Genomic DNA, 26,952 nt, shown 5'->3' with positions numbered 1-26,952 from the left:
ACGTTCTATCCACTGAGCCAAACCGGCTAGGGCGAGGATATGGTTTTTAAATTGATTTTTTTAGAGAGAGAAAAATTGATGTGGGGAGAGAACATTGCATCCCATAGGCACCCTGTCCACAACTTGGGTGTGTGTCCTAACTGGGAATTGAACCTGTGACCTTTCGGTGTACTGGATGATGCTCCAACCAACCAAGTCACACCCACCAGGGCTGAATCTCCAGGGGTTTTTTTTGTTTGTTTTCTTTCACAGATCATTTTTATTGAATCTTCACAGTTCTTAGATAATTCCATTGGAGGTGGTCCTAGAGCTTTACTCCACTCATATACAGCAGAACCTGATGTCCTATTTCTTTTTGCTTCTATTTCAACCCATAGTAAAATCTTACCCCTTTTTTTGGAAAATATATTTTTATTGATTTCAGAGAGGAAGGAATGAGAGAGAAAAAGAGAGAGAGAGAGAAACATCAGTGATGAGAGAGAATAGTTGATCAGCTGCCTCCTCCATGGCCCCTACTGAGGATTGAGCCCACAACCTGGACATGTGCCCTTGACTGGAATCAAACCTGGGACCTTTCCATCTTCAGGCCAATGCTCTATCCACTGAACCAAACCAGCTAGGGCAAATCTCACCTTTAATTGAATTTTTGTAGCCCTAGTTACGTTGACAAAGATAAAAATTTTATATTGAATTGGATAATTCTAGTCTGCTTCAAATATGTAGAGTTTAGAAATTCAATTTCCATTCAAATAACACTATTCTGCTTTTATTTTTTAATGATTACCACAATATCCCCATTTATTACCCTTTACTTAAAGGTTCCCATATGCCTTTTGAAAAATTTAATTATAAATCTTTATTGTTGAAAGTATTACATATGTCCCTTTAACCCCATTACTCTTCCCCCCACCCCAAGCCTTCACCACCCTATAGTTTGTGTCAATGGGTTATGCTTATACGCATATGAGTTCATTGGTTGATTCCTCCCCCCACCTGCACGCCCCTCTCCAGCCTCCCCTGCCTGCCCTCTGAGGTTTGACAGTCTGTTCAATGTTTCCAAGTCTCTGGTTCTATTTTTGTTTATCAGTTTATGTTCATTAGATTCCACATAAGAGTGAGCTCATGTGATACTTAGCTTTTTCTGACTGGCTTATTTTGCTTAGCATGATGCTCTCTAGGTCAGCCGTGGGCAAACTACGGCCCGTGGGCTGGATCCAGCCCGTTTGAAATGAATAAAACAAACAAAAAAAAGACCGTACCCTTTTATGTAATGATGTTTACTTTGAATTTATATTAGTTCACACAAACACTCCATCCATGCTTTTGTTCCGGCCCTCCGGTCCAGTTTAAGAACCCATTGTGGCCCTCGAGTCAAAAAGTTTGCCCACCCCTGAACTAGAAGGAAGAATAGATAATCTCTAACTGTGTCATAATATGAAACATACTGAAGGGCACAGAATGAATCCCACAGCCTGTAATTTCTGGTTCTTTCTGCACAAAGTAAGCAAGTAAATTTACTTTAATTTTTTTATAAGAAATTGTTCTTTCTCTGTATCTTTGTTTACATGGTACTAAGGTAAGCCCACAACCTGGACATGTGCCCTTGACTGGAATCAAACCTGGGACCTTTCCATCTTCAGGCCAATGCTCTATCCACTGAACCAAACCAGCTAGGGCAAATCTCACCTTTAATTGAATTTTTGTAGCCCTAGTTACGTTGACAAAGATAAAAATTTTATATTGAATTGGATAATTCTAGTCTGCTTCAAATATGTAGAGTTTAGAAATTCAATTTCCATTCGAATAACTTCTGCTTTTATTTTTTAATGATTGCCACAATATCCCCATTTATTACCCTTTACTTAAAGGTTCCCATATGCCTTTTGAAAAATTTAATTATAAATCTTTATTGTTGAAAGTATTACATATGTCCCTTTAACCCCATTACTCTTCCCCCCACCCCAAGCCTTCACCACCTTATAGTTTGTGTCAATGGGTTATGCATACACGCATATGAGTTCATTGGTTGATTCCTTCCCCCCACCTGCCCGCCCCTCTCCAGCCTCCCCTGCCTGCCCTCAGAGGTTTGACAGTCTGTTCAATATTCCCAAGTCTCTGGTTCTATTTTTGTTTATCAGTTTATGTTCATTAGATTCCACATAAGAGTGAGCTCATGTGATACTTAGCTTTTTCTGACTGGCTTATTTTGCTTAGCATGATGCTCTCTAGGTCCATCCATGCTGTTGCAAATGGTCAGCGTTCTTTTTTTCTTTCTTTCTTTTTTCTTTACAGCTGCATAGTATTCCATTGTATAGATGTACCACAGCTTTTTAATCCATTAATCTGCTGATGGGCACTTAGGCTTTTTCCAAATCTGAGGTATTGTAATTGTGCTACTATGAACATAGGGGTGCATATGTCCTTTCTGATGGGTGTTTCTGAATACTTGGGATATGTTCCTAGAAGTGGAATCACTGGGTCAAATGATAGTTCCATTTTTTATTTTTTGAGGAAATTCAAAACTGTTTTGCACAGAGGCTGCATTAGTTTGCATTCCCTCCAGCAATGTACTAAGGTTCCCTTTTTTCCAGATCCCTGCCAACACTTGTCATTCGTTGATTTGTTGATGATAGCCATTCCAATAGGTGTGAGGTGGTACCTCATTGTTCTTTTAATTTGCATCTCTTGGATGATTTGTGACAGCGTTTTGTCATATACCTGTTGGCCTTCTTTATGTCCATTTTGGAGAAGTATCTACTTAGATCCTTTGCCCATTTTTTAATTGGATTGTCTTCCTTTTGTTAAGTTGTATGAGTTCCCTGTAGGTTCCGGAACCCATAGCCAGGGAAGACGGGTATCCCAGATTCTGCTGGTGAGGTAGCGGGACTCTGGCTTGGGTGGTTTCACTCTGAGTATCACAATGGGGTCCAGGAGCCAGCAGCTGCGGATGCGGGAGTCCCAGGAATCTGTGGTTGAAGCAGCGCGACCTTGGTCAGATAGGCATGCACTCAGCAACTCACTGAGGGGCCCTGGAGCTGGGGAGGTGGGAGTCCCGGGGTCTGCAGGTGAGGCAGCACGGCTTTGGCCCGACTGGCTGCAGGGTGTCCAAGGCCAGTCTGGTTGGTGGTGAGGCTGGGCGCCTAGTTGCAACAGCTTCCCCTTTAAGATGGTGTGGTTTCTGTGCCAGAGCTGCACAGCCTGGGGAGTTCCTGTGGCGGTAACAGGTCTTCCTTGTCTAGGAGAGTATGGTCTGCCAGCCCCTTAGACTCTGACGAGATCTACTAGTAACTATCACACACACACACACACACACACATGCGCGTGCACACACACCACAGGTCTACACACTCCCCTTTCACTCCCTTACTCACATTCCCTCACCCCTGGTCCTGCTGGCCTTCATCTTTATCTCTGAATCTCCAGTTTTATCATTTCTGTTTTGTTTTTACATATAGTTTTAACAAATTGTATCACCTATGTAGGTTCTTGTAACGAATACCACAGTAGAAATTAAAAATTTTTAGTTATGCCTGGCCAGTGTGCTCAGTGGTTGAGCTTCAACCTATGACCCAAGCAGGAGGTCACAGTTAGATTCCCAGTATGGGCACATGCCTGGGTTGTGGGTGTGATCCCCAGTAGGGGGCGTGCAGGAGGCAGCCAGTCAATGATTCTCATCTTCTGCCTCCTACACGCCCCTTACTGAAGGGGAATCGAACCCGGGACCCTTCAGTCTGCTGGCCGACGTTCTGTCCACTGAGCCAAGCCAGCATGGGCTTTCATGTGATTTTAAGGTTTTTGAGCTATATATATATAGATCACCTTTCATGATGAATATGTCTTTCATTTACTCTAAGTATAATTTGTGTAATCTTATCATATTGAGAATGCCTCATATTAACTCAGCTGACATCTTTAATATGTCTGTAAGGGAAAATTATCTTTCACTATGATAATTACAGTGACATTCTCACATTAAGAAAAAAACCAATAACTTTGTCAGAATTCAATTCTCCCACTATTTCAAAAGTTTATCTTAATTGATGTTCAAGTGAAAATTAAATAGTAGTTTTATTCAAAGTTTATATTATACACGTTAGTTCTTTTTTATTTCAAAGATATGTCCTACATTCTTTTTTCCCCTTTGATTCTTTAGAGAGAATAGAAGAGTGAGAGACACACACAGAGAGAAACATTGATTATGAGAGAGACACATAGATTGGTAGCCTCCAGCACTCACCAAGACCACATCCGGACAGACCCGGCAACCTAGGTACAAACACTGGCTGAAATCGAGTCCAGGACCCTTCAGTCTGCAGGTCCACGCTCTCTAAACACTGAGTTAAAGTGAATAGGGGTGCCCTAACCGGTTTGGCTCAGTGGATAGAGCATCAGCCTGCAGACCAAAAGGTCCCAGGTTCTATTCCGGTCAAGGGCATGTGCCTTGGTTGCGGGCACATCCCCAGTGGGGGGTGTGCAGGAGGCAGCTGAGCACTGTTTCTAACTATCCCTCTCCCTTCCTCTCTGTAAAAAACCAATAAAATATATTTTAAAAAATAATTAAAAAATAAAGTGAATAGGGCTGTCCTACATTCTTGTGTTATATTTGTCACGTACGTATACGATGGTGTAAGAAGGTGTTTTGTTTGATAAAACTTATCAGACTCTAATGCAGGCACATGTCTTTATTATGACGCGCTGTATTGGGCTCACAGATAACTTGTTTTCATAAACAAGGACTCCAATCCCTTCACGAGGAAAAAAATGACACCTTTTTAAATCCATCAGACGGTCATTTCCCAGGGTCCCTACCAGCCCATGTCCACGTTTTCCCTTGGCCTGATGTGGGAAAACCCTTGATCACCACCTGCGACTCTGGAACCCACATTACCCAGAGGGCCTTGTGAGGACTACCACCAGTTTAGCCAATGAAGGGTCAGAAAAGGCGTTCCCCTTGCGTCACAACGCGCAGGGGCGGGGCTTCCGGTGCTCTCTAGGCGGCTATTGGTCTTCACCCAGAATCTACAGTACAGGGAAAACGGCTGCAGGTGGCGGGGACAGTGGCGGATACTCGGAGGGAGAAGGCCCGAGTCCTTCCGGCTCAGCCCAGCACGTGGGAGTGAAACTCGCTGACGCCACCGGGTTACCCACGTCCGTGACGGAACAGGAACCCCATTATCCCCTTCCGCTGCCCCTGCTTCTTGCCCGCCTCTCCGGCCTCTCCTGCCTGGGTCCGCGCACGGCATCCAATGGCAATGGCCTTGCCCAGTTGCTCAGCTGAGGTGAGTTCGGGTCTCCCGCCCCCCACACCCGTTCTCACCGCCTCTTTATCCTCAACCCTGCAGCCTGGGCTCAGGGCGCCTGTCCCGTCCTGCAGCTCAGGTCCCGCGTGGAGGACCGTGAGGAAGGCGGAGGGGGGAGAGGAGTGTTGTGGCTTCTGAGGACACAGGAAATGCAGGGCAGAGAGGACAGGGGTGACTTGTATCTGAAGTTCCCCTGAGGGTGTGGGCTGTGAGTATTAAAGCAAAAATCAGCGACCGGCAGGGAGGATTTCAGAGCCTCAAGCCCTGCCTTCCCCAGGCAGTGGGGTCCACCAGGAATTGGGTTGTGGTAGATCCTTCTGAACCCTCACAAGCTCTCTCTGGATGCCATGTGCCAAGTTCATGGGTGAGTCCAGAGAGGTCCTGTGCTGTGGAGCAGGAAGGTGTCGGCTGAGGCGTGAACCTGGGGTCTGAAGATGGGAAGGAGGTAGACATTACCCAGTGGTGTGCACATCTGGAGGAAGTGTGAGCTGATGGTCCCGGAGACCTGGTATTGGGACTTTTTAAAAAAATATATTTTTATTGATTTCAGAGGAAGGGAGAGGGAGAGAGAGATAGAAACATCAATGATGAGAGAGAATCATCCATCGGCTGCCTCCTGCACGCCCCCACGGCATCTGCTACCCGGGCATGTGCCCTTGATTAGAATCGAACCCCGGATCCTTCCATCTACAGGCCAACGCTCTATCCACTGAGCCAAACCAGCTAGGGCTGGTGTGGGGACTAATGAGTGAAGTATAAACCCAGATCTGGCTTTGTCTTCGTGGCGTGATTTGGCAGGAACGCTGGGGCCCTACAGCATGGACCAGAGCTTAGATGGTGTTTCATTTGTTTTAGTCTGGACTGTTGATATTCTCTTTTTTGCCTGGTGGTTGGTGTCACAACCCAACCCATCTGTTGTGCTGAAGGCCATAACAGCGACTAATGGGACTGTGATGAGAGAGCAGCCTGCACTGGCATTAGGGCCTAGACAACACAAACATGGGGGCCCTGGAGGAGGTTGAGTGTGGCGAAGATGTGTAAGGAACAGGATCTTAGGCTCTCAGAATTGCAGCTCTGGGTTCAATTGTCTCAATTCTGACAGGTTGGCGTGACCTTTGAGGACATTGCCCTGTACTTCTCCAGGGAGGAATGGAGCCTCCTTGATGAGGAACAGAGATGTTTGTATGTGATGTGATGCTGGAGAACTTCGAACTTATATCCTCCCTGGGTAAGACCCTCACTCTGGCTGGTTCCTGAGACTTGGCTTTGCATTTCCCCAGGCCCCGTCACCTCTAGGGGGTGCTCTGTCCTCACCTGTGGACTGTATACACTGCTTGCTTTTTCCAGATTTCTGGGTAGTTGCTGAGGCTGGCAGGGTTGGTTTGATTGCACAGCTCCCTTCTATACCTTTAGTCACAACACCTGCTGTACCGAACTCATAGGGAAGGGTTTGTGGTTGGTTGTGTGGCAGGGAGCCTAATGGATTCCAGTTGAGTCTTGAGCAAAAGCATATTCTTCCTGTTGGTCATTTGTAGGTATTTTTTTGAAAGAAGTCTCTACATCCTTAGTCCTATTTTTTTTTTGGTTGGGGGGGGTGGTGGTAAATATTTGTTTATTGATTTCAGAGAGGATGGGAGAGGGGGAGAGAGATACAAACATCAATGATGAGAGAAAATCATCGATAAGCTGTCTCCTGCATGCCCCCTACTAGGGATGGAGTCTGCAGCCAAGGCATGTATCCTGACCAGGAACCGAACCATGACCTCTTGGGTTCTTAGATGGACACTCAACCACTGAGCCAGCCAGGGCTTTAGTCCTATTTTTAACCATATTTATTGGCTAGTGAGTGTTTTGAATATTTTTCTACTTTATAATAAGGTACATCTCCTTTTGCATTTGCTTAATTGTGCTTCCCAAATATTGCATTCTTGTTTTATTTAGAAATTTCTTGTTTTGGGTAACTCTGCATTCAGGAAGTGTAATGTGGCTATTTTTCCAGCAGGCTCAGATGCTGCTTACCAGTGTTTACCCATAAATTGTTTTTAATGAATTTATGTAGAATTTTTTCAGCAACACTATTGTCTTCTTCAGAGCCTTCATTAATAGTGTTAACATAACATGACTTTCTTTCTGTATTACAGTATTTGCTTTATTTGGCTGATCTGAACCAAATCCACAATATCTTCTATATGTTCATATGATTTGCAAGTATCCTCTCCTATCCTCCTGTTGATTGCCTTTTCATTTTATTTTGTTAATTGCTTAGTGTCCTGGGGAAATTGCTTTCATTTGTTTTAGTCTGGACCATTGATTTTTTCTCTTTTTTGCCTGGTGGTTGGTGTCGCATCCCAGAAAGCATGTCCAAAACAAGTCTCCAAAGTGTTTTCTCGGGGTTATCTTGAGGGATTTTAAAGTTTTAACCTGGACATTTAAATGCTTTTATTCAATCCGAGTGTTTATCAGTGGTTTTCTTGTTTTCCATGTGAATATCTATATTTTCTTTTCTTTTTTTTAATTATAAATATTTTTTAATATATTTTATTCATTTTTTTGTACAGAGAGAAAGGGAGAGGGATAGAGAACTAGAAACATCGATGAGAGAGAAACATCCATCAGCTGCCTCCTGCACACCCTCCACTGGGGATGTGCCCATAACCAAGGCATATGCCCTTGACCGGAATCAAACCTGGGACCCTTCAGTCCACAGGCCAACACTCCATCCACTGAGCCAAACCGGTTAGGGCTGAATATCTATATTTTCAATACCCCTCATTGAAGAAACTGTCCTTTCTTTCTTAATGTTTCTTGTGATTTTGTCACAAGAACCTATGTGCCTGGGTTTATCTGTGTTTTCTGGGGGGGTTTTTTGGTCTGTGTTTCTGTGTGTATTTCAATAACACACAATTTGGTTGCTTTGCCTTTGTAATAGATTGAAGGGAGGAAGTGTGATGCCACCAGGTTTGTTCATGCTGAAGATTCCTTTTGCTCTTTGAGGTCTTTTGAGGGTTTAGACATTGGAATTATCATCCGGATTGCATTTAATCTGGAGGTTCCTTTGGGTAGTATAGATATTTTAAGGATATTACATTTTCAAATCCAAGAACACCAAATGTCTTTCCACTTTTTCGTTTCTTTTTCCATTTCTTTCACCACTGTGTTCTAGTGTTCAATGCACAGATCTTTCACCTTTGCGGTTGGATTTTTTTCCTGTATATTTTATTCTTCTCGATGCCATTGTAAACTCGACTACTTTCTTCATTTTTTTTTAAATGTGTTTTTGTTGATTTTTTTGAAAGAGAGGAATGGAGAGGGAGAGAGTGAAACATCCAGTGGAGAAACAGCGACCAGCTGCCTCCTGCACGCTCCCTACCTGGGATCTTGCCCACAACCTGGGCATGTGCCCTGACCAGCAATCAAACTGGTGGCCTATTAGTTCATGGGACGATGCTCAATCAACCGAGCAACACAACGAAGGGCCTTTCTTCCTTTCCTTCTCAAAGAATTCATTGTTAGCGTTTAGAAATGGAACTGATGTTTGTATGTTGATATTTTATCCTGTAACTTTTCTGAATTTATTTATTTATTTTTTTTTTAAAAATATATGTTATTGATTTCTCACAGAGAGGAAGGGAGAGAGACAGAGAGTTAGAAACATCGATGAGAGAGAAACATTGATCAGCCGCCTCCCGCACATCTCCCACTGGGGATGCGCCCGCAACCCAGGTACATGCCCTCGACCGGAATCGAACCTGGGACCCCTCAGTCCGCAAGCCGACGCTCTATCCACTGAGCCAAACTGGTCCCGGCCTGAATTTATTTTTTATTTAATACTCATTTATTGCTTTTAGAGTGCGTGTGTGAGACATTGTTCTGCTTTTCCACCCATCTATTTATTCATTGGCTGCCCCCTGCATGTTCCCTGATGGAAAATGAAAGCCACTACCTTGTCGCATCAGATCCACACACTCACAAACTGAGCCTCCCAGCTAGGGCTCTGAAGTTTTTTAGTTAATTTTAGGAGTTTATAGTGAGTTCGTTAGAATTTTCTCCACATAAGTTCATGTCATTTGGCAAGATCTCTTATGCGTTGTGCTTCAATGTCAGGTGTAATGTCTTATCTTTCATTTCTTTTTGAAATTCATTTTAGTGTTGTTTCTTTTCTTTTAGTCTCAATAAAGATTTGCCCAATTGGTGTATGTTTTAAAAAGGAAATAGCTCTTAGGCCTGGAATGCATGGTGGTTAGAGTGTAGGCCCAAACCAAAGGGTCATGTGTTCGATTCCTGATTCAGTGCATGAGCCTGATTTGCAGTTTTGATCCTCCTCCTCTGTTGGGGCCTGTGAGGGAGGCACCCAACCAATGTGTCTCTCTCACATCTATGTTTTTGTGTATTTTTTACTCTTTTCTCTCCCTTCCACTGTCTCTAAAAATGAATGAAAAAGATATTCTCGGGTGAGGATAAACAACAACAACAACAAAAGTTAGCTCTTGGTTATGATATACTTTTGTCTCTAGTTTATTAATGGTTGTTCTAATACTCATTGTTTATTTTCTTTGCTAGCTTTGGGTTTACTTTCCTTTTTTGGTTTCTTCTAAACTATATTTTTATTGATTTTTAGAGAAAGGAGGGGGGAGGGATAGAGAGACAGAAACATCAATGATGAGAGAGAATCATTGATTAGTTGCCTGCTGCATGCCTCCTACTGAGGATTGAGCTCACAGCCCGGCATATGACCTGACCGGGTGTGGAACTGTGACCTCCTGGTTCCTAGGTTGACACTGGGGTTTACTTTCTTGTTGTGTTTCCAGTTTTCTGAGGTTCAAGATTAGGTTGTTTATTTGAGATCTTTGTTCTTATTTTTTAATTTTTTAATATATTTTATTGATTTTTTACAGAGAGGGAGGGAGAGGGATAGAGAGTCAGAAACATCGATGAGAGAGAAACGTCGATCTGCTGCCTCCTGCACACCCCCCACCGGGGATGTGCCTGCAACCAAGGTACATGCCCCCGACCGGAATCAAACCTGGGACCCCTCAGTCCACAAGCTGAGGCTCTATCCACTGAGCCAAACCAGTCAGGGCGAGATCTTTGTTCTTAATGTAGGAATTTATCGCTCTAAACTTTCCTCTTAGAATTGCATTTCCTGCATTTTATACATAAGCTTTGGTAGATTGTGTTTGAATTCACTTTGCCTCTATTTTTTAAAAAATATATTTCTTTATTGATTTCAGAGAGAAAGGGAGAAGGAGAGAGAGATAGAAACATCAATGATGAGAGAGAATCATTGATCAGCTGTCTCCTGCATGCCCCCCACTGGGGATCGAGCCAGCAACTCAGGCATGTGTCCTTGGCCAGAATCGAACCTGGGACCCTTCAGTCCGCAGGCTGATGCTCTATCCACTGAGACAAGCCAGCTAGGGCTGCCTCTATATTTTTGAGTTCTCTTTTCTGTTTTTCTTTCACCCACTGGACCTTCAGGAGTGTGTTGTTTAATTTGAACATATCTGTGAATTTTCCAGCTTTCTTGAAACTAAAAGTTTGCTAGTTTCATACATTGTGGTTAGATAAGATACTTGTGATTTCTTCTCAGAGTTTGATACTATTTTCTGACCTAACACATGATCTACTTAGAGAATGTTTCATGTGCGATTGACAAGAATGTGTCTCCTGCTGCACTTGGATGGAATGTTCTGTATATATTTCTTAGTTCTCTTTTCTCTGGAGTCTAATCAGACTTCAATTATTCCTTATTGCTTTGGATGGGATGTTGTTAAAGGAGTGATGTTGAAGTTGCCAGCTAATATTGTGGGGGTTTTTTTACTGTCTTCAGATTTGATATTAGTTGCTTAATATCATTACTTATTCTGTTGTTTAGTGAATAATATTTCAAATTGTATTCCTTTTGATGAACTGATTGATACATCATTTTATGATGAACTTTGTTTCTTGTGATACATTTTTTGAGGAGACCTGTTTTGTCTGATAGAATTTTCACGTCCCCTGCCCGGTTTTGGTTTCATTTGCATGGCATATTTTTTTCGTCTCTTTATTTTCAACCTATTTGGGTCCATAAAGATTTAGTGCCTCTTGTATTCAGCATATATTGCATCCGGTTTCCCTTTCTTTTAATCCCTTCAGTGACTCTCTGCATTTTGAATGAGGAATTTGTTTATGGAGCAGCTGTTGCCACTTCTACATCCTTTCTGGCTCTTTTGTAGTTCCTTTGTCTTCCTGTCTTATGGTCGTCCTTTGTGATTTGATGATTTTGTACAGTGATTTGGCCCCTCTCTCTTTTGTATATCTATTGCATAGTGTTTGCTTGTGATTTTCAAGACACTAACATAAAACAAGTCATACTCTTTGCAGTCCATTTCATCTTAGTAACACCTTCAATTGCATATAAAACTTCTCCCCTTGAACTCTCCACCACACACTCCTTTATAGATTTATGATGTCTCAAGTCAAATCTTTTCATGTTGTGTAGGTATTATGGTACACAATGCCAACTTTGTTATTTTTACTAGTTGAAATTTTTAACTTTTTAATAGAGTTACATAATGTGCATTCCACCAATGCAGTGTTGCAGTATTGTGAATTTGGTTCTGTTCTCAACCTTTATTAGTGAGATTTATAGTTTCCTATGTATTCATGTTTCTACTTAGTATTTTTTTTTTCATCTGAAGAACTTTTGTCAGCATGCCTAAAAAGTCAGGTTGAGTGGCAATGAACTTCCTTAGCTTTTGTGTTTCTTGGAAAACACTTATTTCTGAAGATCCGGTTTTGTGGATAAATTGTTGATGGTTTTGATTGAGTGTTTTGAATACATCGTCTTATTTTCTCCTAGTAGGCAAGGTTTCTTCAGAGGAATCTACTGATACCCTCCCTGTGTTGTTTCCCTGTGTGAGAGGAGTTCCCGTATTCTTTGTGTTTTCACAATTCTCTTTGCCTTTTGATTTTTGACCCTTGCATGTTAACGTGTCTTTTTTTTTACATGCAATAAACCCTAGTATTTCAAATAAAATGATCTTAAATATAATGATGTTACTTGCATTAAACATTAATATCTCAAAAAAATGATTTAAAATATAATAATATTACATGCAATAATCACCAATTATTTAAGAAAGATGATCTTACATATAATAGTACATGCAATGAAAGTTAAAATTTCAAGAAATAAAGGATTTTTAGTATAATAATATTACCAAAACTGTACTAACAGAGTATGATATCATAAAAGTTGTAGGAAATATTAAAAATCTGCAACTAATAGGATTACTTCTCTTATATTCTAAAATACTTTTTTCCCTCTGGCTCTAGTTTTGTTCATCAGTTTATGTTGTTCATTATACTCCACAAATGAGTGAAATCATGTGCTATTTATCTTTCTCCGACTGACTTATTTCGATTAGCATAATGCTCTCCAGGTCCATCCATGCTGTTGCAAATGGTAAAAGTTCCTTCTTTTTTACAGCAGCATAGTATTCCATCATGTAGATGTACCACAGTTTTCTAATCCAGTCATCTGCTGATGGGCACTTAGGCTGTTTCCAAATTTAGCTATTGTAAATTGTGCTGCTATGAACATAGGGGTGCATATATCCTTTCTGATTGGTGTTTCTGATTTCTTGGAATATATTCCTAGAAGTGGGATTATTGGGTCAAATGGGAGTTTCATTTTTAATTTTTTGAGGAAACGCTATACTATTTTCCACAGTGGTTGCACCAATCTGAATTCCCACCACCAGTGCAAAAGAGGTCCTTTTCTCCACATTCTCGCCAGCACTTGTCGTTTGCTGATGATAGCCATTCTGACAGGTGTGCCTGCTCATTTCTGTCCACAAGAAATGTTTCCCAAGCTTCCTAATTGGACAGCTACCCAGTAAGGGCATGACTTTGAGGGGTTTTAAACAAAACCCTATAAATCTCTTTCTTCTTCCTTCTATCAGCTTCAGGGTAAAAAGGAAGCAGAAGTCACCAGAATAGTCCTATTTGGAAATGAGCAGAAAGGAGAAGTCATCCAGAAGAAAGTCTAGAAAGGTCAGTTTTCCTGATATGACTTGGGCCCTTTTACAATCCAAGAAGAGCATAGGGAGCTCTGGCTTTTTTGGGGTGGGGAGGTGAGGTCTGCACTTCTGGTGGTTTTATTATAAGAGCTAGTGTACATTTTGTTGACTGCCTTCTTTTTAAAATTTTTTAAAATTTATTAATTAAATAAGAGAGAGAGAAAGAGAGAGAGAGAGAGAGAGAGAGAGAGAGAGACATCAATGATGAGAATCATTGATTGACTGCCTTCTGTATGCCCCCTACTGGGCATCGAGCCGGTAAGTTGGGCATGTGCCCTTGACCGGAATCGAATCTGGGACTGTTCTGTCTGCAGGCGGATGTTCTACTCACTGAGCCAAACCTCTAAGGAAGCGGTTCTCAACCTGTGGGTCGAGACCCCTTTGGCAGTCGAACGACCCTTTCACAGGGGTCGCCTAAGACCATCCTGCATATCAGATATTTACATTATGATTCATAACAGTAGCAACATTACAGTTATGAAGTAGCAATGAAAATAATTTTATGGTTGGGTCACAACATGAGGAACTGTATTTAAAGGGCCAGAAGGTTGAGAACCACTGCCTGGGTCATATGTCTGCTGTTTTGCTCCCTCTGGATTCTTCTAAGATTTTTATGGTTTCCCATCTTACTATAACATTTCTTGAGGAAGTACAGTTTGCATTGAATCCATACAGGGACCTGTGAGAGTGCATGTTCTTGATTGTTAACATTTGTTTTTTCAGATTATGGAAGTCGGTTTCAGCTTATTTTTAAAAAATAAATTTTCTACCCTCTTCTTTTCCCACTTTTCTCTCTCTCTGTCTCGTTCCATGACGAACACCCTTAGTGTTTCCTGGGATTCCCATAATGCTAATTACAGGTAAACTTTATGGTTTTACTTAATTTAATTTGCTGAATGCTTTAAGTTTTATTTTTCTTCTTTCCATCTGGATGATTTCTAGTGACCTGTCATGGACAGCACATATTCTTTATGCCTGCTTTTGATACTCTTTATTGCATTTTTCATTTTATTCATTGTAATTGTGCAACACCAACATTTCTATTTCATTCGTTTTTATGATTTCTGTCTATCTGATAGTCTCCTTTTGTTCTGTGTTCATTTCTTCATTATGTTTTTGCCATTTCTGTTCTCTTGTAGCTTGCAAACATTTTTAAAGGTAAATATTTTGGATTCTTTATCAGGCTGTATGTGCTCTCCATTTATTTGGTATCGGTTAGTAGATGGTGTCCTTGTTTTTCGTCCGGTGTTGATGTCTACGCATTTGATGAAGCAGTTACTCCTTTGAACTCTAGGACCAATTCTAGCTCAAGAAAAACATTCATCGGCATATGGAATCAAGGGTTTTGACTGGGTGGAGTGTTGTTTCAGGTTTGAGAAAGTCCCAGTAGCCTAGTGCCCTTGAAGCTCCATGAGCTGAGGTTAGAAAAACAAAAAGTCTATGGGTCCACAGTGGCTTTGGCAGCAAATTATTATTATTTTTTAAATATATTTTTATTGATTTTAGAGAGGAAGGGAGAGGGATAGATAGAAACATCAATGATGAGAGCGAATCATTGATTGGCTGCCTCCTGCAAGTCCCCCACTGGAGATCGAGCCCACAACCCAGGCACGTGCCCCTGGCCGGAATCGAACCTGGGACCCTTCAGTCCGCAGGCTGACGCTCTATCCACTGAGCCAAACCAACCAGGGCAGCAAATTATTATTTTTTTTTAATGACAAGTGATGGTTTTAGAGTCTTTGGTGGCAAATACTTTGGGGACATATTTTTTATTTTATTTTATTCCTGGAATAGGTTGTTGTCAAAGGGATTTCTTCTGGGATGCATGCTGATAAATATTATGGGGTCCGCTGATTAAGTAGACCTTGGGGAGTTCACAAATGTTCCACAGAATTCTGTGATTCGTAAATACAAAAATATCCAGGTTTTTTCACAGAGCAGGTCAATAGGGTCAACATTAGTGCAAATGCAGTGGTTGATAGAGGAAACTCTGACCCTTGTTTTGACGGTGAGATCACAGGTCCTTCTCTGCCAGGAACTGGACCTTTATGGACGCCGGGTATTAGATGGAGAAGAAGATATGAGAAGTCGTGGGTATATAAGAGAGTCTTTATTGCAGTCCAAGTAGCCATTGCTACCAAGGAGCCACTCCAGCGGTTCTCAACCTGTGGGTTGCGAACAATGAAAATACATCCTCCATATCAGATATTTACATTACGATTCATAACAGTAGCAAAATTACAGTTATGAAGTAGCAACGGAAATAATTTTATGATTGGGGGTCACCACAACATGAGGAAGTGTATTAAAGGGTCGCGGCATTAGGAAGGTTGAGAACCACTGCTAGACAAAACAGTTCTTCCAAGTAAAGTCCGGCAAAGTAGTCTATAAAGTAGTGAGCTACACACTGGCTTTTTAACAATACATCCTCCCTACAAAGCAGCCCCCAACATAGGACCCAGCCTAAGAGCCATACTAAGTAGCCGCTGCTAACATAGTAATCCAACCATTGCAAACACAGTAATCCAACCAAGCAGCTACGTACTGGCTGGTCAGGAACATACTATATATCAACTTAGACAAAAGAGGCTTCTTTTCAAATAGTGACATTAGTCTTTGGGTTATAGATGCGCACGCCTGCACAGTGACTAGAATAGCTTGCTATGTCCTTGCTTTTGTGACTGTGTATAGCAAATTAGCCTTGAACACTCTGAAAAGGATTCCCAAGCTCAGATTGGCCTTGAACATCCCATGGCCTCTGGACAGGGCACCCACGTTGACCTTTGCTAAATATGTTTGGTAACCCACTCTGGTCATCTCTTTGTAATTCAGCCTTTTTTTTTTTTGGCTCTACTGAATTCTTTTTGGTCTTAATTGCACTCATTTTCTTAAAAATCCTCACTTGTTAGTTTGTTTTTTTGTTTTGTTTTTTGTTTTTATATTTATATATTATTGATTTTTCACAGAGAGGAAAGGAGAGGGATAGAGAGTTAGAAACATTGATGAGAGAGAAACATCGATCAGCTGCCTCCTGCACGCACCCACTGGGGATGTGCCTGCAACCAAGGTACATGCCCTTGGGAGGAACAAACCTGGGGACCCTTAGGTCCACAGGCAGATGCTCTATCCACTGAGCCAAACCAGTCAGGGCTGTTTTTTGTTTTTGTTTTTTTTAACCACGGTGCATTTCAGAGAGAGTGGAAAGGAGGGAGCGGGGACAGAGTGGGGAACATTGATGTGAGAGAGACAGACACATTGACTGGTTGCCTCTTGCACCCACCAGGCGGGGCAAGGAGCTAAACTCAGCCCAAGTGTGTAACCTTGACACGGAATCAAACCCTTGACCCTTCTGGTTGCAGGCCGACGCTCCAACCATTGAGCAAAAGCAGCCAGGGTTTCACTGTATTCTTAACCCCTTGTAGTTGTTTTTGTTCATGGATAGCTGTCTACTTGTTCTGAGAGTGGAAAGGATTATCATATTTCTTAGCCATCTTGCTGATGTCACTCACACAGATTTTTTTTCCTTGTGATCTCTGTCGCGCTTTGTAGTTCTTCCACAATGCTCACCATACATCTCTTTGGTTTTTTCTTTTGGATTTATATCATCTGAATCCCATGTTCGACTCAGTTGGGATTCATGGGGAAGAATCATTTGTGCATCACAGAAGAAACATGACCTGATGAATGACAGGGTGGACCCAGAGGCAGTCTTGCCTTAGTGAAGGCCAGTGGGAAAGGTTTTGACACCAGGGCTTTGTTAAAGTCATAACTAGGAACCCATTTTGTCCAAAAGTATTTTGTTTCCATGACCCATTTCTCACCCAATTCTCCTTCTACTGGCTTATTGTGGACACTTTGCGAACTCCTCAGGGGTAATAATGACCATTTCTACTTAGATTCCAAGCCCACGGGTAACTTTAACCTCCCTAGATGTTGCACCTGTACCTCTTTCACAGGTCCCTCATTACTGCAAACCAACATAGGTCCATGCCTGCAGAGCTTTGGAGTACACACGTATTATTATACTGACCTTGAACATCTTGTGCTTCAATACAATTGTGTTGTATGGGTTTGAGCACATTCAAATTATCCTACACAGACACAGGTCTCCAGCATGAAAAGTCCTAAAAGGAGCCATTTGTAGAAGAACAATGAGTAGAGCCTTCCTCTCTTCTTTGTTTCCCACCCTAAGCTTTTGTTCCTGTTTTGGTGAGATTTTCATCATTGACCAGGTAATATATAACAGCTATTTCATTGGAGTTCAACTCACTTGTCTTGGAAATCATTCTATGGAATCATGCCTAGTCATGACAGAGAAACACTTTTCGTAAAGATATTCTGATTTCATAAGGTCAGCATGTACTTCACCAGTGTTTCCTTTGTTCAGGTTGCTGCTGTGGAGCAGAGAATGTGGAGGCCCCGACAGAACAGAAGGTTTCTGTAAGAGTGTCACAGGCAAGGAGTCCCAAGGTAGCCTTGTCTTCCCAGAAGAGCCACCCCTGTGAGAGTTGTGGGCTAGTCTTGAGAAAGATTTTCCAATTGACTGAGCTGCAAGGAACACACCATGGACAGATGCTGTTGAGGTGTGGGGCATGTACAGAACTATTTTATTTCAGTACAAAATTTCACCAGCAACATGTGAGAGAGAACACTTTTATTAGGGGTGTGGAGAGGATGTCACGTTCAAATGACTGCAATTTCAATGTGTCCCGGAATCATTTCACCTGTGGGGAGGCTGGGCAGGGCACACTTTCCTTGTCAGGGCATCTCCACCTAAAGGCTGATCAGACCAGGGACAGTCTAAATGCTATTTCTGTGGGTGGTTTGATGTTTCAAAGGAGAAAAGATTTTTACACCAGAAAAGAATGTGAGGAAGACATTGGCAGCAGTAATCTTCATCATCATCAGAGAGTTTGGACTGGAGAGAAGCCTTATAAATGCAGTGAATGTGGGAAATCTTTTATCACCATCAGTCACCTTTGTCGTCATCAGAGAGTTCACACTGGAGAAAAGCCTTACAAATGCAGTGAATGTCAGAAATCTTTTACCAATTGGAGTAGCCTCCATTATCATCAAAGTTTTCACACTGGAGAAAAGGCTTATAAATGCAGTGAATGTGGGAAATCTTTCACCAGTAGCAGTGTCCTCCATTATCATCAAAGTTTTCACACTGGAGAGAAGCCTTATAAATGCATTGAATGTGGAAAATCTTTTATCACCATCAGTGACCTTTGTCGTCATCAGAGAGTTCACACTGGAGAAAAGCCTTATAAATGCGGTGAATGTCAGAAATCTTTTACCAATTGGAGTAGCCTCCATTATCATCAAAGTTTTCACACTGGAGAAAAGCCTTATAAATGCAGTGAATGTGGGAAATCTTTTACCAGTAACAGTGACCTTCATTGTCATCAGAGAGTTCACACCGGAGAAAAGCCTTATAAATGCAGTGAATGTGGGAAATCTTTCACCAGTAACAGTTACCTTCATCGTCATCACAGAGTTCACACCGGAGAAAAGCCCTATACATGCAGTGAATGTGGGAAATCTTTTCTCACGAGCTCTCACCTTCATCGTCATCAGAGAGTTCACACTGGAGAAATCCCTTATAAATGCAATGAATGCGGGAAATCTTTTACCACTAGCAGTTACCTTCATTATCATCAGAGAGTTCACAATGGAGAAAAGCCTTATAAATGCAGTGAATGTCCGAAATCTTTTATCACGAGCTCTCTCCTTCATCGACATCAGAGAGGTCACACTGGAGAAAAACCTCATAAATGCAGTGAATGTGGGAAATGTTTTACCAATAGCAGTAGCCTCCATTATCATCAAAGTTTTCACACTGGAGAAAAGCCTTATAAATGCAGTGAATGTGGGAAATCTTTTACCCGGAGCAGTGAGCTCTCTTCTCATTGGAGAGTTCACACTGGAGAAAGGCCTTATGTGTGCAGTGAATGTGGGAAATCTTTTACCTGGAACACTGCCCTTCATCGTCATCGGAGAGTTCATAGTGGAGAAAAGCCTTATAAATGCAATGAATGTGGGAAATCTTTCAAAAGTAGCAATGGTCTCCACTATCATCAGAGAGTTCAAACTGGAGAAAGCCATTTTGCTTGCAAATGACAGAGATATCTCAGCCAAATTTCTAAATTTGCTCTGCACATATGAGTCCAAATGTGAGTAATTACTTAGATGTGTAGGCAATGTAGTTTCTTAGGTCTTAACAATAGTATAAGAAAATTTGTGAAGTCTTATTTGTCTGAATTGTATCTCATGCATTTAATCACCTACATATGTAAAATTCCCTTAAGTTTTTGCTATTGTATTTGTTTTTATGCTGGAACCATATGTATCTATGTTGCACTTTCTGACATACAGAGACATGTTGCCAGATCTATGTCACTGCATATTTCTGTTGCTGAAGGTATTTCACCTGAACCACGTATAAGACCCCTACAGATGGTATCCATCCCCATCCTCATGGGCCCAAGGAAGCTATGTCTGTTGTCTAATTTGTTGATGAAAATGAGGAATACCTGAGCCCTTAGTTCTTTCTTGTCTCCCTGTCTTGTGTTGCCACATAGGACTCATTAATGTTGGCCCCAGTAAACATAATGTGGCAGAGGGCCTGCCATTTTCAGGGACACACATTCCCTAAATGCCAGTGATGAATTTATTTATTGAGTTCCTAAGTCATCAATGGAAGAACTGCCAGTCTTCGGTCTCTTTGCAAAATAATGAAGGCTTTTTCCTAGGACTTCCTTAATTTTGGGTGTTCTAATGACTCTATGGGTTAGTTTATATCGGGATCTGGACTCTCCTAGCATGATGAGGTGAAAAACTTATGGAGTCTCAAATATTCTTTGACGTTGAAGGAACGGTATGGTATAGAAATTTCCACAGCAGTGTTTGCCAAATGTACATTGATGCCCATATTTTTCTAGGAAGCTATTTGGACTCTCTAGTCCTGATGTGAAGATGGATGCTTTGAGACACAGAGATCACTCTAAAAAGGAGGTAGCTGTGACAAGTTCAGGTATATCTCCTAGCAGCGTGAAATTTTTTCTTGTTTCTCAAGGGATGCCCATACACTTGCCCAGGTCTTGCAGAGGGTCATGTGCCCTAAAGCCTACAATTTCATGGCTAATGGTCACTGATTGGAGTACTCTAGCAGTTAGGGGAAATCTTTCACTACAGAAACATTGACCTGATGAGTTTGTAGGGGATTACAGCCCATTAGATGGAATGTTCCTCATCTAAACTTGCATGCAAGAATGGTTCTGAGAAAAAGACTACAGGAGCGGTGTGTACACAGATCTGAGGATCTCCAGTCATTGTCATTCAATATAATCAGTAGGTTTTGTGGCTTCCTATAGCTTCTCAGATGTTCCCATCAGAGCCATTGGTGCGCTGGCAGAAAAACAAAGACAAAGGCAAAGGGTGTCTAGTCCAGCGATGTGGCTTTTGTGACCCAGACAGCATTCTTGTTGGTTTGGGTGAAAGTTCTTCATTGTTTATTACATTTTCTGTCCCAGAGGGCATAAGAAGGTGGATTGCATATAGATTTGCCAAACCTGTTTTTCCAATATAGTTGAAAATACACATTCTTAAATTTTGAATCATTTTTAAAAAGGTATAATGAGTAAAGTACAGGTTAGGTATACTGTTTCATAAATCATGATGTGTTAATGTAACTAAAACCATCACTATAATCATAATATTGACCATATCTGTCACTGTGAACTTGGTTCATGACTTTTTTAAATGTGCCTCTGTGCTTCACAGCTTAAGTAACCATTGATTGACATTCCATTTTAATAGATCACTTTGCATTTTTCTAAGGATTTTTATGTTTTAATTTATGTTTCATAAATTCTTGGAGATTTTTTAAACATATATTAGTAAGTCATCTTTTTCCTGATAAGTATTCTTACCTTTGAATATATCACCAATAGTTTATCCATTTTTTATGAATATTTGGTCATTTCTAATAAAGCTGGTACAAACATTACTGTATAATTTTATATATGGATATAAGTTTCATTTACCTTTACCAAAAATTCCGTGCCTGATCTGTATATAAATGTTAAAATTTACAAAGATTAACATTGTGTGATCTAAACTGAATATGCCATCATGGATGCTGTAGCTTACGTGTTTAGGTGTGGTGCCATGCACAGCAGAGTTACTACTTTGGATTACTGGGCTTGTGTGTGGATTGTGTGCTAGCTCCCCAGAATGGGGTGTGCAGGAGGCAGCCTTGTCGATGTTGTACTCTCGTATCGTGTTTCTCTCCCTTTCTCCAAATATTTTTTTTTTTGCCCTTTCTCCAAATATTAATAAAAATGCCCATCTTGCCTGGCTCATTCGTTGAGCTTTGACCTATGAGCCAGGTGGTCATGGGTCGATTCCAAGTCAGGGCACATTCCCAAGTTGCCGGCTCAAACCCCAGTGTGACATGTGCAGGAGGCAGCCAATCTATGATTCTCTCTCATCACTTGTGCTTCTTTCTATCATTCTCTAATAGTCAATAAATATATATATTTAAAAATCAATAAACTATTTAAAAATAAACTGATTTTACCTTTTTGCATTTTTCCACTAGTGTGTGAGGTGTTCACATGCTAGAAAGTATTTTGTTCGATCAAGCGTTTTTTTATATAAACATTCTGTAATTTTGTCATTCTACATCACTTTTTATTGTATTTTTTCTAGGAATTTATGGTGAGCCTTTTTCCGATGTGTATTTGTTGAGTCTGTATATTTGTTAAAATACCTTACTGTATGTTCTGTGTAATGTGCTGTGAGTTTTGGCAATTTTCTTCAAATAAAACACAGTGAAACAATAGAGATGGATGTTGGAATTTTACTTATTTTGTGCCTTTTTCATTTTATGAAGTAAACTTTTTTTTGTATTGGAATATGTTTTAATATTTTTTCTTTTTTAATAAATATATTAATTTACTTAAACAATTTTTATTGATTTCATTGAGCAAGGGAGAGGGACTGAGAGATAGAAACATGAATGTTGAGAGCACAGCATCATGGTTCAGTGGTTCCATGTGGACCTATGAACCAGGAGGTCAGGGAACATGGCTGCACCCCGGGCTAGATACCCAATGTGGGGCATGCAGGAGGCAGCTAATCGATGATTTTCTCTCATCATTGATGTTTAAATTTTGTCTCTTTTTAAAAAATATTATTTTACTCATTTTCGAGAGGGGGAGATAGAAACATCAATGATTAGAGAGAGTCATTGCTTGGCTACCTCCTGCATGCACCATACTGGGGACTGAACCCATAACCAGGCATGTGCCCTTGACCGGAATCAAACCTGGGACCCTTCAATCTGCAGGCTGATGCTATACACTGAGCCAAACCGGCTAGGGATGTTTCTATCTCTTTCTCTCCTGGCAACTCCAGTCTTTCCCTGCAGAGACATTCTCAGGCCAGGCACTTCTTACTCCCCCAATGTCCACACGCACCTTTGTCTTTGGGTGCATTTTATAAGAAATTAAAGGCCCAGTGCACAAAATATTTCTACAAGTGGGGTCCCTAGGGCTGGCCTGTGGAGATTGGGCCCTAGCTTGCACCCCCAGCCTCACAGTTCCACCTCCCACCTCCAGCCTTGCAGCCCTGCAGCCCTGCAGCCCCGCCTGGTACTTGGCCTTGGCCTGGAGCCACACGCTCCCTGCTCCGCCTGTTCCACCATCCCACCGGGGTCCCCTTTTCGGTGTCCATTGGGGCTGTCATTGCCTCCATTGCCACCTGCTATGTTCTGTGCTGCCTACTAGTGGTCAGCACACGTCATATCAAGCAGTTGAACTCCTGGTCAATGACTGCCTGAGGGGACAAGGTCAATGACTGCCTCAGCAGATAATTTGCATATTAGGCTTTTATAGGATGGGACCTATAAGAAGCCCTGACTCTGCTACAGGGAGGCGGGTGCTGTGGGCACTCAGGTGTCATTGTGGTGGCCCCACCTGGGAATCTCCAGCAGACTCACTAGAGCTCCCTGAGTCTCAGTCGGCTGAATGTGACATGCAGATGATTGATGACACTTACTTTGGCCTTCCAAGTTCAATACAAGTAACAAGGTGAGTACTTATTGACAGGGTTCCAGGGGTTAGATTTTTGAGGATTTTCTCTTTTCTCACAACAACCTAGGCAAGTGGAAACTCCTATCAAATTACTAAAAAAATTCAGTATCTGAGAAATGAAGTCAGCTCCCCACGTTTACACCACAGACAAGTGTCAGATTCAAAGGGCTGGATTTTAACCATTATTTTCTCCAGCATCGGACACAGTCTCTACCACTGATGTGCAGCCCTCACTGGAGCAGGTACAGTCTGAGGACCAGGGTGGCTCAGCTGCAGCTCCTGTTTCCATAGTTGCAGTTATGCGTTTCCTCCCATTCCCTTTACACCTCAGAGCACTTACCCTTGGCCTCCCCGTGTTCAGGGGAACGCCATCATTTCTCAGTGCAGTGGTTTCTCCAGGGGAACCTGCTTTCAGAGTGAGCTGCTGTTTGTCTGCCTCCCCTGTGATCCCAGCACAGACTATGACCCTCAGGAGACCTCGGTATTTAGGGCTTTGTCTCTGCACCTTTGTCCACATGTTGGGCGTCATGCTGTGATCCCATCCACTGTGATGAATTTCATGCCTCAGTTTGACCTTCAAATGGTGTTCCTATGTGACACTGATATTCATCCTGCAGGAGATGAGACAATGGACATTTATTTGGGGACCTAATATTCGGAAGTGATGCTGGAGTCCTACATGATCCTGGTCTCATTAGACGGGTGCTCACCTCCTATTCATGCATAGGAGCCACTGCCATGTGATTCCATCCTCTATATCCCTACTGGCTGAATGAGACAATGGCTCTCACCATGCTTTCCCTGCAGCCCGGATCATGTTCTGGACCCCCATCCTCCTTCCCAGCCTCCTGTGTCTACACCCTGGGTCTTCGGGTTGGAACAGAGTCCTTTTGAGTACAAGCCCTCACCGCAGTGCACAGCACACTGGGCCAAAACTGAGGTCCTTACTATGCTTTTCCTGACAATCCACCCTAACTGACTCCACACACAATGTTTTTTGACTGTAGGTGAAGGTGACTTTTCAGATGATGGTGTTTGCCATTTTGGCCAGTTACTGTTTTTCTGAGTCGTTTCCATGTATATGGGCACTATAAATGTTAATAACTTGATTGTTTTCCCCTGTTAACCTATATTGTATCAATGTAATTACTAGGCCAACCAAAGAGCCTAGAAAACAAGAAGGAAATATTTTGCCTCTACAATGTCATTTCCCTCATTTTCACCCATTTAACTCCTTAGAAAAAAGGAACACTGTTAGGGTTTGGCAGGTGATGCGGACTGTGGAAGAATTTACACTTAAAAGAAGCCATGCTGGGAGGAAGTTTGTTTTCCTTTCCAAGAGAAGAAAGGGCCAAGTATTGGTTGTCAATACAGGGCAAGGGAGAAAGGCTGGGTTCTGCTTTTCATCAGTGGCTCTAAGAGAGAAGGAATGTAGGGGCTTGGGGCTTTGCTGAAATTGAGTAGATATGAGCGGCTGTCTTTAAAAGTTACAGTTTGTTTGCTTTCCAGGAGACAGTCTGGGAGATGTATAGGGAGGTGTCTTATCAGTATTTTTCCCAAGCCTATAAAATATGACTAGAGAAAAAGTTATGAAGAGTTCAAAAGAGCCTTGCTTGAAGAGGTGGAGGGAAGGAAACTTTCTATTAACTAGAGAGCCCTTGGTGCAGATTATCCCTGAGGCGTGACAACAGCAGGAAGGAGGGGTATGTAAGAATTTAGCCTTGAAAGTAGCTTATCTTGTTCAGCAGTTTATACAGAGGAGCTGTTTGAATCAGAGGAGCCAACAATCTTGGGGTTTAATTAGCAAGTGCTTCTCATAAATTGTGGAAGGCCACAGCAAAGAAACAGATCTGTTTCTTGTCCTTACAAATGCCTCGACCACATTTAGAACCTAAGGCTCTATTGACCTAAAGAGTGACTACTTCTGGGAGACCAAATAAAGTGACACTAGCAATAGTGGGAGCATTGTGTTCCGGAGGACGTCAGCAATGGGTCCCAGAATGAATAAACCACTCATTGAATTTTCTCCTCAACCCTCAGGTTCTAACCCCAGTATGGACAAAAATGATGGCAGATACTAAACTTAGCAAGCTCAGGGAGCCTGGCATGGCATGGTGAATCTTGCAAACTCAGAGGCCAAAAGTAACCATATAGGATGATTTGAAGTTAAAAAATTCTAAGTAAATGTGAGTCTCCGGGGTAGTTATGTCCTAGCTGTGAGTGTGTGTGTGTGTGTGTGTGTGTGTGTGTGTGTGTTGTAAAGGTCAATTTCATTTAACCCCCTTAAATCTACTCCTTAGAATCTAATGTATAAAAAAAGGTGCAAAACTGCCATTCTCCCGAGCATTACTCAACCTGTTGTTATTTTCCATCCTGTCAAATGTCACCTACTTGGGTCAAATAAACTTATAAAAATTCTCCACAGGTTTGGACATTTCTTACAACAACACCAAAAGCAATTGACCCATGTGAAGCAGGAGAAGGTTACATGGAGGGGTATCAGCATTTCCAGGGACTCAACTGAGTGAAGACAGATTTATAAACACAAATGTAGAGCAGACCCAGAACCCAGCAAACTAGAGTTTTCCAGTTGCTTTCAGAGACCAGAAGAGAATGCTCAAGTCTCAGCTGACTCTGTTTTTATTGTTTGTGTGCATGTGTGTTTAATCCTCACCTGAGGATTTTTTTTCACCCTCCCCCACTTACCCTCTGAGATTTCATAGTCAATTCCATGCTTCCATGTCCCTGAATTCACTCCACTCATCAGTTTTTTGTTAATTAGATTCCATATATGAGTGATATGAAGTGATACTTGTCTTTCTCTGACTGACTTAGCATGATGTCTCCAGGTCCCTACATGCTGTGTGAAAGGGTAAAGGAGTCTTCATTTTTACTGCTGCATAGTATTCCATGGTATCAATGTACCACAGTTTTCTATCCACCCATCTATTGATGGGCACTTGGGCAGTTTCCAGACCTTTGCTATAGTAAATTGTGCTGCTATGAACATAGGGGTGCATACTTTCTATATGATTGTTTCAGGTTTCTTAGGCTATATTCCTAGATGCGGAATCGCTGAATTAAGTGGCAGTTCCATACTAAATTTTCTGTGAAAACTCCATACTGATTTCCATAATGGCTACACCAGTTTGTATTCCCACCAGCAGTGAACTAGGGGTGCCTTTTTTCCACATCCTTGCCAGCACTTGTCCTTTGTTGGTTTGTTGATGACAGCCATTCTGAAAGTGGTGAAGTGATACCTAATTGTTGCTTTAATTTACATCTCTCTGATGATCAGTCACTTTGAGAATTTTTCACATGTCTCTTGGCCATCTTATCCCCAGGGCAGCCCAGGCAGAGCTGACACTTCCGATGACATCAGAAGCAGATGGTCTTTGCCGGAAGCCGGTCCATCCTTGCTGCTTGACACAGTCGCTGCAGGAAAGAAACATCTGCACAGCATATGTTTCAAGGGACCTGGCGTAT

The 26,952-nt window shown here is 41.8% G+C and overlaps 1 protein-coding gene and 1 pseudogene across 1 annotated transcript in view; both read left to right on the top strand.

Moving 5' to 3' along the window:
- The first annotated feature begins 5,032 nt into the window (after positions 1-5,032).
- LOC106725259 lies at positions 5,033-21,677 on the top strand (annotated as a pseudogene).
- The window catches only part of LOC102261852 (zinc finger protein 271-like), a 50,126-nt gene continuing 40,940 nt past the window's right edge, over positions 17,767-26,952 (top strand). Inside the window, 1 exon segment of the mRNA XM_014535756.1 lies at positions 17,767-17,821. The gene's annotated coding sequence lies outside the window, so the exon portion shown is untranslated.

This window comes from Myotis brandtii, unplaced genomic scaffold (genome assembly GCF_000412655.1).
Source record: "Myotis brandtii unplaced genomic scaffold, ASM41265v1 scaffold150, whole genome shotgun sequence".
Lineage (NCBI taxonomy): Eukaryota > Metazoa > Chordata > Mammalia > Chiroptera > Vespertilionidae > Myotis > Myotis brandtii.
Note: the sequence above shows the minus strand (reverse complement) of the source record. Positions and strands in the feature narration are given on the sequence as shown.